The sequence below is a fragment of the Aotus nancymaae genome, unplaced genomic scaffold (assembly GCF_030222135.1).
Source record: "Aotus nancymaae isolate 86718 unplaced genomic scaffold, 86718_ANA_hifiasm-v0.15.2.pri h1tg000014l, whole genome shotgun sequence".
Taxonomy (NCBI): Eukaryota; Metazoa; Chordata; class Mammalia; order Primates; family Aotidae; genus Aotus; species Aotus nancymaae.
Window position 1 is genome coordinate 75,367,918 of NW_026988425.1, and position 19,630 is coordinate 75,387,547.

The window sequence follows — 19,630 nt, forward strand, 5'->3', positions numbered from 1 at the left end:
TCATCCAGGCTGCAGTGCAGTGGCTATTCACAGTGTGACCATAGTGCATTGCAGCCTTGAATTTCTGGGCGCAAGCAATCACCTGCCTCAGCCTCTGGAGCAGTGGGAACTACAGGCACACACCACTGCACTTGGCAGTTTTATCAGTTTTCTAAAAGATTTATAATTCCCCAAAATGTAGAAATTATTATCTAGTTCATTCTCCATCTTCATAAGAACTTGCTATATAATAATAATACATTATACAATAATATATAATAAGACTTTTTCTGATGTTTAAGGTGAATCTATCAATTGATGATCATTCCTTGTACAGTCAGCTTGTGTTGTGATTCAGCGATTTAATAAACAGAAACAGAAGCTTTGTAACACGAAGCAAAATTTTCTCTAACTTGCCCTTGGTATCCTAGGTCAATTATTTTATTATAGCCATATAGATTAACCTGACAATCTTTACTCCTTAGAAATCAATGCTAGTTCTCAATAAATTTCTACTCTATATGTAAAATACATTTAAACATTAACTTTGGTACATTTTTTTCACTACATTATTAAAGCGTTCAGGGCTACAATTTCTAGTCTTTATGGAATGAAATCAGAAACATGAATTTCATTGGGGAGTGAATTGGAAACCTGTAAAGATTATGGATGACATGTGCACCATATGGAAAACATTGTTCAAAATTCAAATTATACCTTTCAAGTGTCTCTCACATCTCAATATGGTTCTGTTTTTCTAATATAAAAAGGTCAAATCACTGGTATTAGGTGTCTTTTGCCTAGATTGGGTATCCTGCAGTACCAAGAGTCTTTTTTGTTTTGTTTTGTTATTCTATTTCCACTTCTCCTGGTATTAGTTTATTCCTTCTCTCTCCCCCACCTACCTCATCTTATGTATTCTTTTTTTCCTGCTCAGACTTCCTTACCAGAAAAAGAAAATAAAACTCATAATGTCATGGAAAAGTCAACCAAAGTAAACCATCCTCACAATTACATGGAAAACAACAAAAACACAAGTAATTAAAATTGAAGTGTAAAGAAAGAGCCAAGATTCCCAGTAAACTGGAAATAAGAGGGGGAAAATCTCACTTTTTAAATTTATGTAAAATGTACAAAGACAATGAAATAGGATATAGAGTAGGTAGCCACAAATGGTGGTGGAGTTTCCTCTAGATCTGCTTAAGGAAAGGCCACATGTGTGGTATAGCTAAAACCAGTTTCCCTGGCAAGAAGAGAGAGGAGATATTATACAAGTGCCACTTTTTTATACAACATATTACTGACATCAGCACTGATAGCATTCATGTGTTGCTTTCTTCTTTTTAGTAACACTTTTGTTTATCTAGCCTATAGAAATCAGAGGTACATGACATGAAGAGTTCTGACCCTGGTGTCAAACCGTCTGGGTCTCAGCCTGGAGCCACCACTTTCTAACATTGTGACTAGTCATTCATTCTCATGAAGCTTTAATTTATTTAGCTACAAAATGGGAATAATAACAGTATTTACTTCATAGGATTATTGTGAGGTGTTAATAAGATCGTGAATGGAAAGCAAAATGTCTGACACACCTCAAGTATGCCACAAACATCAGTTATTAGCACTGTTAAACTCTGACTTGAGCTCTTGATTCAGAAAACACTCTACAGTGCCCATTCCGTTGGGGATGCAAATTTTTCACATTAAAATCCTTCTGTACTAGTGGTTCTCAAGGTTTAGTCTGCATCAGAACCACCTAGAAGGCTTGCTAAAATCAGATTGCTGGGCTCCCCATTTAGAGTTTCTGATTTAAAAGTCTGGGGTGGGCCCAAGACTCAGCATTTCTAACATGTTTCCAATAGTAATGATGCCGCTAGCCACGGATCACACTTCGAGCACCGGTGTTCTATACCAGGGATTGGCAAATTTTTGTGTAAAGTTTCAGACTGACCAATTGCTAAATACATCTCTGAAATATTTAAGTCCCTTGGGTCAAATGAGGGAAGTAAATTAGATCAGTGGTTGACAAACATTTTCTAACAGTGAGGCCCTTTCTTTAAATAAAGTCTTATGCAGAATTCAAAGACTGCTATGCAAATGGGAGCCCAAAGTTCTGCTTTCTTTCCTCTGCAACCTCAGGAATTATCTATGCCTCGGAAGAGAACAGTTTGAAAATAACTGGTAGTGGTGATCTGGAGACTGAAATTAGTAAAGAACACAGGTTTGGTGTCTGACAGACATGGGTTCTGGTTCAAACTCTGCTGCATTCATTCTCTATCTGACCATGGATAAGTTACTTAATTTTGTAAACTTCATTTTTCTCACTTATAAATAGAATAGTAACAGCACTGATCTCATTGGGTTGTTTCCAGAACTAAGAGATAGTGCATTGGAAGTCCCCAGCACGGTTTCTGGCACTGGAGAGAGCTAACATGTTAACAGTGATTAAGGTTCTTTATACAATTCTTTGAAGTCCCCAGCACAGTTTCTGGCACTGTGAAAGCTCACATGTTAACAGTGATTAAGGATCTTTATACGATTGTTTGATTTAAGCAGCCATCAAAAAACTTGAAGAATCTCTCTCCCCGCCTCTTTTCTCTTGTGGGATACACTTCAATTAGGCGTTACACCCAGGAGTAAGGGATAAAAGAACAAGTGATTAAAACCATTTCTATGATGTTAATTACCACTAATTTAATGAAACCCTTAGTGTGGCAGAATAAAATGGTTTCTGCAAGCCTGTGATATCAAAAGACCATTTTGGGAGTAGAGAGATTGTCAAGGCAAGCTGGCAGGAATTATAAGCATCTTTTGATTCTCATTCACATGTCATTTTTCATTATAAAAAGATGACCTATGACTTATCTAGAAAAATCTGGATGCTTTGAGGGATCTTCCAAGAACTCTCTTAAGAAATGATTTGAACATACAAAGTGCTTGACAAATAAGCACATAATTATGACTTTTCAAGTAGAGTTAAATGCCACATTAGTCAAGTCTTTCAGTGTTCTCCAGGATTTAAAATCATCACTAAGCTATTGCTTGACTTCATCGAGTTGTCTGTCATAGTGATGGGAAGCATTTGTGCAGCCACCTGTTCTAGAGGATGTTATTATGAGGGGCACCTGACAGTGAGCCCTTCCTGGATTCTCTGCTGGGTATAAAATAATTCTGTGTAATTGTGAGAGTTTCTGGAGTGCTCGCGTGCACTTGAACTCATGCCTGCCCCTAAAGGGAGTGTGTGTGGTATGGTGTTTTTAGTTTCAAACATCGGGAACAAAATCAGCTGATTTAGGCTAAGTGAATAAATAAATAAATGAATGAAAAGCAATAGGAAAGTTAAAACTTTTGAGGGTTTTCATGATTATCTTATCATTAATGCCCCTTAAATTCACTTACTCCAAGCCAGGTTTCAAATACCTGAAAGAATCTGATTGCCTAGGTGGGCTAGGTATCACCCACACCTGGAAGAATCAGCCCCATGTGGGGCAGTTCTCAGAGAAGCAGAAAAATGAAGCTGGGTTGGTGCTTCAAAAGAGTCCAGTACAGAAAACTTGTGCCAATTACAAATCACTGAAGTACAGGTGATCTCCATGAAAGTGCTAGAGATGAGGGCAGAGACCTAACTTACACAAAAGGAAGATGTCCTTTTTTTTTTTTTTTAACAATTTAATCAGACTAAATTGTTTTTACTTGCTAAAGAAAAACTCAGTGCAGAGCTTACACCTGCATTTTGATGGCCAGGCCATACCAGATGTTTCATGGCCTCTGTATGCAATAGTTCATTTACATTCAACTGGTAGGAAGACGGAAGCTGTCTAAGATGTTCCTTAGGGACTGGGTGAAGTTAACGGTAGACACTCTCTTGAAAGAGTCCTCTGGAACCTCTTTCTTATCTGGAGAAGTGAGTATAACATATGCTCATCAATAAAAATACAAACAGCTGCTTATTTACAAAATTGAGCCCTCCTATGAGTCCCTTTTGCCATAACACTATAAATAAAATAACTGGCCCATCTCTCAGCCTCGCAGGATTTTCCAGTGAATGACCCTGGAACTCTCTCCAGCAACAATCTGGATGGACCTTGTCCTGGTGGTGGGGGAGCCGTGTCTGAACTCAATTTCTCATAGGAACTTGGATCCCCAAAATCACCAGATACTGAGAAGCTCATATCTTCTATCAGTGCCTCCAACTAACTTGACTTATTTTGCTTGGCAGTTGAATGTAAAACATTCATTCCCCCAACCAAAGTTGCTTTCACACTTGACCTGTAAAAAGGAGGAGGAACCCATGCAAGGTCCCTTTCCTGGAGCGCAGCTGTGCACCGGCCAACCATTGCCTCTCTGAAGGGTGTGGTGCATCTGGTTACCCATTAACCAGCTCACTGCTGGGCTCCGCATTCTCATCCTCAGCAAATCAAGCCACTTGTGTTAACTCTGGATTCTTTGCCCAACACACACTTATGCCTGAAGTCACATTTAGAAAGTTACAGAAGTCAAGAGACTTAAATGAGATTTGCCTGAATTTGCTTTTGTTCTCACAGAGGAGTACAAGTAATAATTGTTAAAATTATATATATATATTTATATATAAATATACATATATTTTATATATATTTATATATAAATATACATATATTTTATATATATATATGTATATTTTTTTTTTTTTAAATGTCAGGGTCTCTCTGTGTTGCCCAGGCTGGTCTCAAACTCCTGGGCTCAAGCCATCCTCCCACCTTGGCCTCCCCAAGTGCTGGGATTACAAGTGTGAGCCACCATGCCCGTCCTTAAAATTTGTAAGAGGCAAAAATTGGTGTTTGGCTGAAGACTTCCATGACGTGTTTTTAAGAAAGCTTAACTGTTGCTCCTAGGGTATGCGTAAGCAGGGGATTGAACAGCTTTATGCATAAGAGTGTTCCTTTCTTTCCATCTCACATATATTTGCTTCCAGTAAGTCCGAGTTACAAGGACAAGTGATGAATAGAATATTGATTCAAGGTTCTGTGTGGATCCAGTGCAAAGGGCTTGCAAGTATGATTCTATCTCTGTTTTTTTCTTGTTGTTTTTGCTGTTATTGTTATCGTCGTTGTTTGAGACAGGGCCTTTTTCTGTCACCCAGGCTGGAGTGCAGTGGTGCAATCATTGTAACCTCAAACTCCAGGGCTTGAGCAATCCTCCTGCCTTAGCCTCTGGAGTAGCTAAGACTACAGGCATGTGCCACCACACCCAGCTAATTTTTCTCTTTCCTTCCTTCCTTCCTTCCTTCCTTCCTTCCTTCCTTCCTTCCTTCCTTCCTTCCTTCCTTCCTCCTTCCCTCCCTTCCTTCTTTCCTTCCCCTTCCTTCCTTTCCCTTTCTTTCTTTCCTTCCTTCCTTCCTTCTTTTGTAGAAATGAGGTCTTGCTATGTTACCCAGGCTAATTTTTCTTTATTTCTTTCTCTTCCTTCCCTCCCTCCTTCCTTCCCTCCCTCCCTATTTTCTTTCTTTCTTTTTCTTTCTTAGAATTGAAGTCTTGCTATGTTACCCAGGCTAATTTTTATTTCTTTCTCTTCCTTCCTTCCCTCCTTTCCTTCCTTCCCTCCCTCCCTCCTTTCTCTCCTCTTTCTTTTCTTTCTTTCTTTTTCGTTCTTTCCCTTTTCTTTCCTTTGTAGAAATGAGGTCTTGCTATGTTACCCAGGCTAATTTTTATTTCTTTCTCTTCCTTCCTTCCCTCCTTTCCTCCCTCCCTCCTTTCTCTCTTCTTTCTCTTTCTTTCTTTCTTCCTTCCTTTCTTTCTTTTCTTTCTTTCTTTTTCGTTCTTTCCCTTTTCTTTCCTTTATAGAAATGAGGTCTTGCTATGTTACCCAGACTAGTCTTGAACTCTTGGCCTCAAGCAATTCTCTGCTTTGGCCTTCCAAAGTGTTGGGATTATAAGTGGGAGCCATCACACTTGGCCACAAGTATGATTATCTCATTGTCATTACTCTGCAGATAATTTTTTCTCCTCTTTTCCTACTATGCAGTCAGTCCATGCCTCCAAATCCCTACTTTGATTTAATTTCTACTTTTCAAGTATGACACTTCTTTACCATCTACCTGAACAACACTGAAGGGAGAGTAAAAACATAATAATTTGCCACTTTGAATACAAATTTTTAACTTTGATGGCTGCTCAGCATTTGAACTCTTTCCTAAATGAGGACTCTGTCATCGTGTGAATCTTGCTGGAGGATAAGGCCTTTCTTCTCTACAGAAATAGACAGGACCAGATAACTTGCACTACTTACACCTTAGCAGCTATCATAAGCTATCTTAGGGCACTATCATAAGAGTTGAACTTGACCAATAAGAATTATTACTGGAGGCCAGGTGCAGTGCCTGTAATCCCAGCACTTTGGGAAGCCCAGGTGGGCGGATCACTTGAGCCCAGGAGTATGAGACAAGCCTGGCCAACATGGTGAAACTCCATCTCTACTAAAAATACAAAAATTAGCTAGACATGCTGGTGGGTGCCTGTAATCCCAGCTACTGGGGAGGCTGAGGCAGGAGAATTGCTTGAACCCAGGAGGTGGAGGCTGCAGTGAGCCAAAATTGTGCCACTACACTCCAACCTGGGTGACAAAGTGAGACTCTGTCTCATTAAAAAAAAAAAAAAAAAAAAGAGAGAGAGAGAGAAAGAATGAATCATTGGAATAAATTAAAATATTAGTCTCAAATCTTTATCCCATCCTGTCCCGTGATCTTTGCTATTGACTTCACAGCTCTTTTTAGGGTTTTTCACTGCCCTTTGACTTTGGGTTTGCCATATGACTTGCTTTTGCCAATGGAATGTCTGCAGATGTGACATTGCAGAAGTGTGAAATGTTCTTACACCATCTGCCTTGCCATCTAGAACTTCTGCCATCACTATGAGAAGAAATGTCAGGCAACTCACTCATCTAATAAGAATGATGACAGGAGTTGAGGTTGAACCCACCCGGAAGTCTGGAGCCAAACACAATCAAGCACAGCTTAGAGATCAGCTAACCCCTACCTGACCCACAGACAAATGGGCAATAATAAATTGTTATTTTAAGCCGTTGAATTTTGGAGTGGTTTTGTTATATAGCACTAATGTGGAAACAGTTGACTGATATACTCCATCTTGGAACTTTGAACCTCTAGCCCTTGATGCAGAGGAACAGAGATGATACAGAATTTATTTCATCCACAGTGATATCACATTTGGGGACAAGTATGGAATCCAAGTGACAGAGTCCAGTTTTCAGTAGTGGCATTACCTTGGCTGAGGTTTCACCTACCCAGTTTTCTTATGTTCTGATTTTCTTCCCTGGTTTGCTGGCCTTCTGGGTTATTTTATAACTGACGGCCTTCCAATAACTTTATTTTCTGGTTTATTTTACTGGGCCAGCATCTGTTATTTGCAGATAAGAGCCCTGTCTGACTCAGTCCTTTTGTTTCATTGGAAGTAGAGGACTAGAAAAAGCAGAATGAAACTGGGCAATAGTGGAGAAAGCAGGGACATTAGTCCATGAGTCCACAGTTCTGGGGACAGAGTGTAGAGGACAGTTGTTTTATACCGTAGGCAGAATTTTCATTTTATGCCTCAGAGAACTTTCAACGGTTGCTATGTTCATACAGAGCATGTAATTAATGAGGTAGGTGAGTAGGTTCCAATTCAAAAGGAGCGACCAAAGTTTTATTTTTTTTAAGGAGGGAGAGAGAGAGGGAAAGAGGGAGTGAGGGAGGAAAAGAAAAAGAGAAAAAAGAAAGAAAGAGAAGAGAAAGGGGAAGAGAAAACAGGAGTCTTGCTCTATTGCCCAGGCTGGAATGCAATCTAAAAATAGGTATTAAAAACCTCTTTTATGCCGATAATTGTGCTTAACAGCGAAGACAGGAAGAAATAAGGGAAGAAAATAACAAACAAACAGCCAACCAATATTTCATTTAAGTCTATGAAATGCTATGCAAATGCTGAAGAGTGATTTACTTCCAATTATGTGGTCACTTTCAAAATTGGTGTAAGTTAGTAAGTTTTATTTTTTATTTGTTTTTTTAACCAGTAAACTATGGTCATCGAGAATCTGCAAATTAATAAATTGTGCCTGACACTTGTATTCAGTAATTTTTGATACCCAGAGTCCCGTCTGATGTACTAAGAACTCCTAGTGAGGAAAGATAGAATAACTCATTAGGTAGGAAAAATGTTTCAGTGGAGAAACATAACTCTCATATAATATGCTGCTTCACCATGTCATCCTTTAACCTGGATTCAGTAATTAACAGGATTACACGAAAAACATTTACATGTCCAAAGCCATATTTAACTACTACGAAATCATTCATGCACAGATTTTCTTACTGAGTTGTCAGGAGAAGTATAAATATTTTTTACTAGTTGTTTTTTGTCTGGTTCTTGAATATTCTTCAGACTTTCATGAGCCTCAAAGTGTACCTAATTGAGTGGTGTAATAAATGCCAGATTCTCCAGGATTTTATAAAGTTTGTGAAGTGAACGTAGGTATGTCTGCCATTATTGTCCTAAACCAGAAAATCAGGGAAAAGTATAAAGTTGGTATCTTTGTGGTATATAAGCTCAGATAGATGAATTTTATTTTAAGATAGATGAGAATTAAATGTCTTCACTCAAAAAATAAACTAATTTACTTGGCCTTAATTTTATATTTAGCATGAGGCATTTATTTCTGGAAATTGGACCACACTGTTGTATATGTAGGACTTTCATTGACTAGTATACACACTGTAAGTTTATTATCTTTTGCCTTTACACAAAACCCTTGGCAGACTATTCTTAATGCATATATTTAGGAAATAGCTGAGTCTGTTTCTTGTCAGTTCTAAATTTAAATGATTTACTTTTCTTGATGGTTGAAAATGCTTGAAGTCAGGGCAATGGAGGTAAATACGGTCCATTTGTGCTTCTTCAAAGATTAAGAATTTATATAATAGATGAAAGTTTATTAAATACTGTGCACATTCTGGGTTTCCAAAGGCAAATAAGAATTGACCACCCTTAAGTACTTTTAATTCCTATGAAACATCTAGTTTGAGAAAGTGGGAGAGTGGGAAGAAAAGGAGACAGAGCTACAGATTCGGAGAGAAAATGACAAAGACTTCATTTTTCATGGGAATAAAATAAAGAGAATAATCAATAAAGCAAGATGTAATAAGGGTCTGATGGTCTGAAAATCTCAAGCATAAATTTATAAAGTAGGGCATGAAATTCAAATGTACATACTTGGCATTTACCTTATCACATTTTTTTTCCATAAAAATACAGATATAAAAAATAAAAGGAAAGAAAAATCACTGTTATTCCCACCTCCTAGAGAAAATCACCTTGATAAGTATTTTTTATAGTTCTTTCCTTGTAAATGTGTGTGTGTGTGTGCACACACATCCATGTGTAAAATATCTTCTTTTTTTTTTTTTTTTTTTGAGACAAAGTCTTGCTCTGTCACCCAGGCTGAAGTGCAGTAGCGTGATTTCGGCTCACTGCAACCTTCGCCTCCAGAGTTCAAGCAATTCTCCTGCTTCAGCTTCCCGAGTAGCTGGGACTACAGACACCCATCACTACACCTGGCTATTTTTTTTTTCTTTTTTCTTTCTTTTTTTTTTTTTGAGACGGAGTCTTGCTTTATCGCCAGGCTGGAGTGCAGTGGCGCAATCTCGGCTCACTGCAACCTTCGCCTCCGCCTCCTGGATTCAAGCGATTCTTCCACCTCAGCCTCCCGAGTAGCTGGCACCACAGACACGTGCCACCATACCTGGCTATTTTTTGTATTTTTAGTAGAGACGGGTTTTCACCGAGTTGACCAGGATGGTCTCGATTTCTCGACCTCGTGATCTGCCCGCCTCGGCCTCCCAAAGTGCTGGGATTACAAGCGTGAACCGCCACGCCCGGTCTTTTTTTTTTTTTCTTTCTTTTAATTTGAGATGGAGTCTTGCCCTGTTGCCCGGGCTGGAGTGCAGAGGCACAATCTTGGCTCACTGCAACCTCCACCTCCCTGATTCAAGGGATTCTACTGCCTCAGACTCCTGAGTAGCTGGGATTATAGAAGTGTGCCACCACACCTAGCTAATTTTTGTATTTTTAGTAGAAACTGGGTTTCACCATGTTGGCCTGGCTGGTCTTGAACTCCTGACCTCAAGTGATCCACCTGCCTTGGCCCCCTAAAGTGCTGGGATTACAGGCCTGAGCCATTGTGCCTAGCCTGTAATATGATTTCATCACTAACTATGTCTATCCTTTTATTTTGAAAGTTTACTTCGGAGAGAGATCCAAGATGGCTGATGATTAGCAGCTCGGGCACGTACCTCCCAGTGAAAGCGCAAAGAACGAGAGGACGCCACACTTTCAGACGAATATTAGTTGCTCACGAACCAGGAGATTCCCAGTGGAGGAGGTCCACGGGTCGCCAGGGCGACTCTTGTGGCTGGCGTGGCGGTTTTGCTGGTGCCTTAGCACGCCAGTTCTTGGTGCAGAGTCCGGAGATTCCCGGGCAGAAAAGCACCATCAATCTTAACACCGCTGTTTTGGCCGGCTCAGTGGATTGCTCAGATTTCAGCGCAGGGAATCAACAAGTTGGACGTCAGAGACCCAGTTAGAAAGTCGGTAATTATAAAGACGACAGACGGACAAATATATAATGAAGGGAAGAAACCAGTGTAAAAAGGTAGAGAATACTCAAAATCAGAATGCCTCTCCCTCTACAGGGGATTGCAATTCCTCATCAGTAACGGAACAAGGCTTAATAGATTACACGTGTGTTCCAATAACAGAAGCAGGTTTCAAAACGTGGGTGATAAGAAACTTCTGTGAATTAAAAGAACTTGTTCTAACCCAATGCAAAGAAACTAAGAACCTTGAAAAAAGGTTTGACGAAATGTTAACGAGAATGGACAATTTAGAGAAGAATATAAGTGAATTGATGGAGCTGAAAAACACAACACGAGAACTTCGCGAAGCATGCACAAGTTTAAACAGTCGAATTGATCAAGCAGAAGGAAGGATATCAGAAGTCGAGGACCAGCTCAGTGAAATGAAACGAGAAGACAAGAATGCAGAAAAAAGGATGAAAAGGAATGAGCAAAGTCTCCAGGAAATATGGGACTATGTGAAAAGACCTAATTTACGTTTGATAGGTGTACCTGAATGTGATGAAGAGAATGAATCCAAGTTGGAAAATACTCTTCAGGATATCATTCAGGAAAATTTTCCCAAGCTGGCAAGGCAGGGTAATATTCAACTCCAGGTAATACAGAGAACACCACAAAGATATTCTTCAAGAAGACCAACCCCAAGGCACATAATCGCCAGATTTATTAGGGTTGAAATGAAGGAGAAAATACTAAGGGCAGCCAGAGAGAAAGGTCAGGTTACCCATAAAGGGAAACCTATCAGACTTACAGCAGATCTCTCAGCAGAAACCCTACAAGCCAGAAAAGAGTGGGGACCAATATTTAACATCCTTAAAGAAAAGAACTTTCAACCCAGAATTTCCTATCCAGCCAAACTAAGCTTTATGAGCGAAGGAAAAATTAAATCTTTTGCGAACAAACAAGTACTTAGAGACTTCACCACCACCAGGCCTGCTTTACAAGAGCTTCTGAAAGAAGCACTATACATATAAAGGAACAACCAATATCAGTCTTTCCAAAAGTATATCAAAAAGCAAAGAACTTTAACACAATAAAAAATTTACATCAACTAATGGGCAAAACAGCCAGCTAGCATCAAACACCGGTATTAAACTTATATATATTTTAATTGGATAAAAAGCCAAAACCCATCGGTATGCTGCATCTGGGCCCATCTTACATGCAACAATACACAAAGACTCAGAGGGAAGGAGGAAGATTTACCAATCAAACAGAGAGTAAAAATAAACTAATAAACAAAAAGCAGGAGATGCAATTCTCGCCTCTGATAAAGTAGACTTTAAAGCAACAAAGATCAAAAGAGGCGAGGAATGACATTACATAATGGCAAAAGGATCAATGCAACAAGAAGAGCTAACGATTCTATAGATCAACGAGATGGAAAATTAACAAGGATATTCAGAACTTGAACTCAGACCCGGAACAAATAAACTTAATAAACATTTATAGAACTCTCCACTTCAAATACACAAAACATACATTACCACCTCACACCTATTCCAAAGGTGACTATATAATTGGATGTAAATCACTCCTCAGTAATCGCATAGCATTTCATAGGTTTAAATTAAATATTGGTTGGCTGTTTGTTTGTTATCTTCTTCCCTTATTCCTTCCTGACTACATCATTAAGTATAATTATCAGTATAAAAGAGGTTTTCAATACCCATTACTAAATTGCATTCTAGCCTGGGCAAGAAAGCAATACTCCCATTCTCTCTCCCTCTTTCTTTTCCTTCTCCCTCCTCCCCATTCTCTCTCTCTCTTTCTCTTCCTTTTTCCTCCTTCCTATTCTCTCTCTCTCTCTCTTTAAAAAAAAAAAAAAAAAAAAGAAATGTCCACAAAAAAAAAAGAAAGTTTACTTCAATATACATTTAATAGCCATGTAAATATTTCATTTTGTATAATAAAAATTCTTTCATAATGTTCTGTATCCTACAACTTCTGTTGTTAACATGGAACTATAGCCCTACTGCGCTCTGAATGAGTGAAAAATTGGAAGGCTGTAAAATAGATGGACATACGCCCTTTAGGCTGCCACATCCAGGAGTGCTTTGCCCAGGCGGAATGCTCTGTGGTATGCCCACAGCCTCATCGAACTTTTCAAAGCTCCTGTCTATTACTCTATCACTTTCCAGATCCTAATTTCTTTTGCTCAGCCTGGGGAGCATCGGTTTCCATACTGTGAGCTTTGAAATTATCGTTGCACTTCTCCAGTTTTCCCAGTGTCCTACAGTGTTTAACAGAACTAGATTTAAATATGATACTTCAGCTGATGATTCCCTCATCTAATGCACCTCATTCTAATGCACTTCATCTGAAGATTCATGGTAGGAGGAGGGAGTTATTTAAAATGCAATATGCTCTACTCCATTAAAAATTTATAAAACATAAATGCTAAGTTTCTTAAAGGTGTAATGTCAGGTTACAGGTAGGGTAGAGTAGTGAGACATTTCCAAGTGACACTGAAATAGAGGTAAGAAATCAATTCTTTTGCTTACATGTACTTATCTTGAACAAAAGACCTGTTCGTGCAGATCTAAACAGAAACTTAGGATACCATGCCCATTTAACTTAAGTAGATGTGATATAAATTAATCTTAAGAAGACATCAATGTGATTTGTGCCATGTTATCCTTTTAAATATATCGTTTCCCAAGATGAAACAAATTAAGTGTCCAATAACAGGGGACAGGTTAAATACATTTTATTTTATTCTATGGTGGGATATTCTCCAATTATTTAAAAACGGTATAATAGCAAAAATCTGTAATTTGTGAAAAGACATTCATGACATTGTTAAATGGGGAGAAAAGAAAGCTACAAAATAGCAAGAACTACTTTATCCTATATAAAAAGAGTTTTATCTGTATGTGGATATCTTTATATGATCCATTAATGGTTATTTTGGACTGGTAAGATTACCGGAAACCTTTGGTTTTTTTTTTTCCTTTTTGTATATTTGAATTTTCTGACTTTTCTACAATTTAGCTTTGTAAGGGGAAAAATTTAAATTACTTTTAAGTATGAAACTAATGGTGTCATGGAAGTTTGTCTTCTGTAAGGGGGCTTATTGAACCATCTCTCAAGCACAGGGCTTGTAACTCAAAGGAAAATAAGAAGGTTCTCCTGATTAGAGAGTCATACTGTGCTAGGATGATCACAGTTAGGAGCTGCTACATGAGTGTGTTGCACATGGAGGGCAGGTAGAGGCAAATGATGAGCAATGAAAGGCCTAGAACTAATTTTCTTTCAATTTTCTTCTCTTTATCTTCTTTCAAGTTTGTTGTGGATATTTCCCTTTGCATAGTGTAGTCAATGGTTCAGTCGGTTTTGCTGATATTCATAGAAAAACAAGGTTGATCTAAGAATTACATTAAGAAAAGAGTAACATCTTCCACAAATGTTTCCTTCTGAAGTAACCACTTTTATAATCACAGAATGTCTCCTGTAACTCTTCAAAGAGACCAAAATGAGCCCTTGTATAATTTCTAGGAAGGTAAATTCCTGGGTACATTTCACAAATGTAGAACTTCCAGCAACAATGGGATTTCCAAGATCATGGTTGGAAAATAAATGTGTCTTCATTCTCTAAGAGCTCTTTGTCTATATTTAAGCAACAGCTGAGAAATAAGTGGGGACCAGTGAAGAGCAACTTGTATTGTCAATATAGGACGGTCATTGGTGTTCCCAACTGGGAAGGCTTTTGGAGGTCTTTTAACCCAAACCTGAGGGAGAAGAGACTTGCCCCCAAGTTCTGAATCTCCCATAGGGATTGCAGCTCCCTCCCACCATTTCCCATCATGTAAATGGAAAAGGAGAACTGCATTCAGTTTCTCAGGCCGATGTTTCATCCCTCATTCCTATTTTCTCATAACGCCTTTTGGGCATTTGTGACTATATACACTTCGGTGAAACGAACAGGTGGTAGTAGGAATTGCAACATGAGCTTTGACTAGACTATGTGGATAAGAATACTAAATAGCATGAACTCGGTGATATTTGTCCCGTTTAAAAAAATTAAATGTAACAATTGAGAGCTTAGTTTTAAAGCTTAACATGTTTATATTCTGAAACCCAGTTTATCTAGATTTCCATGACTAATTAAAAGATGACAAATTTGGATGGAGCAGAAAAGGTCCCTATGGAATAGATTAGGGAGTGTTAATAACTTAAATAGAAAGAAAACTTCTGTAGAATTAGTGATACATGACTCAGATAACTGTCATGTTCTGTAAACTCTGCTGCTCACACATAACAGCATAGCTCACCCATACCTTCTAATGCACTTATTTCCTTGTAACTCCACTGGGTGTGATATTCAGAGTGTCCAATATCATCTATCATTTTGTTGGACTTCTTCACAGCCTCTCTGTTTCCTGGCTGAGTTATTTATGTAACATTATTCCACATGGGAAAGCCCAGCTGTTAAAGTTTTAGAATCAGGAATAAGAACACATTTTTTATTAGATCCTTCATCTTGTCTACAGTGGGTTTTTCTTCGTTTAAATAATGATAGCAGTATACTAGCTCCTCGTTATAACTCACTCCCCTGTATGTGCTTTTGGAGAGGAAAATGGCCTTTTACTTTTTTTGGGGTTCCAGAAGGGGGGCTTATATCAAACTAAGTATGAAATTAATGTGTGGGATTGTATAACCACCTGCTGTGTTTGAACTCATCTACCTGGGGTGGGCACTGCAGAGGTAAAAATGATAGAACTGTTATAGACTGATGGTAGCAAGAGGGGTATATGAGAAAGGAAAAAGGGGAGTTTACAAGATTAGAAAATGTTAGATAGAAGGAAAGTGATGCTGTTAAAAAAAAATAGGGTGACCTAGAAGGAGAAGCAGGTTTAGAAGGAAAGATGAATAATTCTGTTTGGGATATATTGAGTTGCTGGCAGGAGATCCAGATTAAAGGGTCTTAGAGAGCATGATGACTTTGTAACATGTCAACTTGGTTAAGCTGCTCATTTCCTAGGACTACCTTCTCTGTAAGGTTCTGGTTAGTGTGGACTACAGGAGGGAGTCTTAGGTGAAATTTATCCAACAGAGGTAAAGCTGTAGTCATTGTGTAGCTCATTTGTGATGTCACAGATGTGCTGATTAACCTTGTTACTGTGAGGCGGCAGGTGGGCCTACAACTATTCTATCTTTCCTGGGTCATCCTTCAGCCTCTCTGACGTCTTGGCCACATAAGTTTAGCTTCAAGAAGGGCACTGGCTTCTTTCTGCAGGATATCCACAGTACCAAGATCAAGGACAAGAACTGACACAGCTTCTACCCTTCCCTTCCCTTCCCGTTTACCTGCCCTGTGAATTTCAGCGCCAACATTAGAAAGATAGACAACAATAGCCTTATATAGAGACTACTCTACTAGCTACTACAATTGTGTAAGGTCAATTCCTTTGGATGAGTTTGCCAGCCTTCTCTATGGCTCAAAGCCCTGCATGATTTGGCCTATTTTCACTTTCCAACTTACTTCATTCTTAGCCTCACTCAGTATTAGTAACATTAAATAATATTCTTCATGCTAGTTTTCTATGAATTTCTCCACTCCTTCCAAGTCCCAAGCTCTTTCCTGTCTCTGCCTTTTTGTTCATGCTTTTCATCTGCAACAAGTCTTAGCCTAACCATCAACTTCATGGACTGGCATTCCCTAATGACCCCATCTAAACCATCCTTCAGGGTTCTAGAGGTGGTGTATGATTATCTAATTAGTTATTTGGTTAGTTGGTCTTTACTAGAATCAAGGATCCATGACAGCAAGAGCTGTATTTCTTTTGTTCCACACTATATCCTGTCCTAGCACTGTCTGGCACACAGCCCGTTCTCAAAGGATTCATGTAGGGATGAAATGGGAGATATGGAGGACTCTTCCTTGTGAGTTTGGAATGACAGAGGGATTAATTTTCTATTCTTTGGAAGCAGGGGGGCTCAGGATTATCCTGAGTTCTAGCCCAATTTCTGTTCTTCATGGCATGTCAAACTAATTGCCTAGTAAGTCACTAAGTTGTCTATGTCAAATTTCCTTGTTACATGTTAACAGATTCAATAAAACTTCTTTGAAGATGCTTGTCATCTTCAGAAACACTTTTTAAAAAGCAAGCAAACTATTTCTATCAAATAAAATAAAAAAAGAAATATGATCTACTCTTTCGGAACTCGAAAGAATGTTGTATTCTATTCTCTGTAACTTAATTTCCAAGGTCAAATCTTTTGGTGTTATCCTGAGCCTTCAGATCACTTTTCTTTAACACTTGGTTACTGCAAAGATTCTTTCTTTGATGCTGGCCTTCTTGAAATCCCTCATGTATATTTCCTTACTTCTTTTTAATTTTTTCCAGTATTTAGCCTAGCTATCGTAATAAAAAAAGTTGAGGTGGCTGATAAATTACAGGTTTTAGCACTTTGGGAACAAACCCTGCATCCCTAAACATTTGCTTTTAGGCTACTTCCCTCGTCAAAGCTCAAACAGTAGTGTCTGGGCATTACAGTTTCTGCGTGAGTGTTCTCCTCCATAAAGTGTGTGTGAAGTAACTGACCCTTGTTTCTAACATGCATGTTTTCTTGCTTGCCCTTGCCCTCCCTTCCACCCCCAGATGAATCTGTTATGGTTAAGGACATTAATGTAAACCCTCTGAGTTAAAAACAGATTTTGCTTTCCTGGTTATATTAAATTCAGTGGTCTTAACCTAAGCCATTTTCAATTCTTTTGTTATTAATAGAAATTGGAAATTTAGTGATTTTCCTATAATGTCTTACATCAACTGGTGGTATAATGGAGCAGTAGGGAATGTTTACAATATATACTGAAGGAAACAACTAAGATTCTGCCTTTCAATTTATATCTGAAGTATTTTTTGAGATCTAAATCTAACCAGGTTTGTCTGTGTTTATTCTTTTGGGAAGCTAACAGCAGGATGACCAGATTCCTCAAAGCGAAGCACAAGCCTTTTCTTATTTCTCAATAAATACTAGTAATAGCATACATTGGCTGAATAATCTGACTCTGATGGACACTGCTCACAAACAGATTTTAGACAGAAAATGATAGCTACTAGCCAGAATGTTTGGGCATCTGAAGGCTCCCAGTTGAGGACAAGGTTGAAAATAACTGTCAATAATTGGTAACTGTCACTTTCATTCAGAATTCAATCTGACCATCTCTGAGAGAATTAAAGAAAGACTTCACACTCAAAAGTAAACTACTGGAGTCATTTAGGTTCTTAAAAGCATACTCAATGAAATAGCAATATAATGACCGAATAGCTATTACGATACACAACAACAATGAATATAATTCCCCCAAATGAATCCTGGCCTTCCATGAATTAAAAGTCGGGGGAAAAAAATAGAACATTTCTCTATTCCCATCCTACTACAAAGGTGGAAATTTCCATATTTAAACTCTAAGAACTGCTTTCATGCATGTGACAATAAGACGAAAGTGGGAGGCTCTTAGGAGTTCATCTTGACTTTTATTACACACTAGACATACGAACTAGCCAGATATGAGAATGATTCTCTGTACTCTTAAAATCACAGGAAATATACTTCCGCCTCCCCCTTTTTTTCTGATATTGAAGTAGCATTTCAGATTGTAGGGATTAGTTTAGGGCAAAGTAGAAGTCATGGAAGGCAGTGTATAAATAACATAATTATGAAACTACTTTTCAGAAGCTAGTAGTGACTTGCTTAGTAATAATCACATAGTTGTGCAGCGTTCGCAACTCTGGTTTTAATCAGCTACATATTTTGAACATCTACTGTTAATGGATACCAAAGAAAGTGAAGAACAGTCCTTAAGAATCTTCCATTCTTGTTATAAGCTTCCTATGACCCAGTAACTTCTCAAAGGCTTTGCACAAATAGTAAGTTCTTGCTTTTTAGAAATATATTTTGTGTACCCAGGAAATGTAAAATGCAACCATCTCTGTTTCTTGTGCAGGTGTGTGCTTTAACAATCAGGGCTGCTTTTGGCATCAGTGGTGTATAAGCTATTAAGAGTTTCTAAAAATACTGACCTAACTAGTCAGTTGCCTCCACCTTATGTACTATTCAGGCAAGTCTTTGGAGAGTATACTACTGTATTCCTAGTCCAAAATAAGGTAGGCATGAATATATTCAATCTTGTTTGCCTATCCACCAAAGAATTGTGTTAGGAAGGAGGAAAAACATATTCAACTTCATTTTTGAGGTAGGTAATCAACAGGAATGAGAAAAATACAAGATAGTTTAGGATCTAACCTCTGTTCACTTTTCTAGGCTTATGTCTTAGTACTCCCTAAGTGGCACAAGCTAGGTTATTTCTAGTTAACAGACTACTGTGCTTTTGCACAATGCTCTCAAGTTCAGCTTAAGCAATGCTTCTCTGGAAGTTCATATCCTGACTGAACTGTCACCTTTGTTTACTTCTAGAATCCTGGGATTATCTGAATAATGCCATTGCATTGCACTTTGTAATACATACTTCATCTCTTTCACTTAGTACACTATGAATTACTGTGGGGAAGAATCTGTGTGCCTATCTTCCTGTCTTTAATGATGATATACTGAAAGAATGGTGTAGAAATAGAAGTATTCTATTTACCAGTGCTAAATCTTTTTCACAAAATCAGGCAGAGATCTGCTCATTTTTACTCTGTAAACTTGGAAAAGTTAATTCATTCAAATCCCGATTTTGTCCTAACTAGACCAATCATCTTATTACTAAGATAAAGGAATCTACTGCAAGTTGCATGTTACTATAATCCCCAGTATGAAAGAGCTATTTTGAGTTCGAACATGTAAAAGCATTCAAGATAGTGCCTGGCACAGAAGAACAGGGCATTAACAAGACACTGGACTTGATCCTCAAATTATTTAAGCTACAGAAGGGATTCAGACTCTGGCCTTTTGATTGACCACCTCTTAAGATTGCTTGAAAAGACAAAGCCCTTCCTATTAGCACAGCTGAAGCCAATCCGGAACTAAGTATCAGCACAC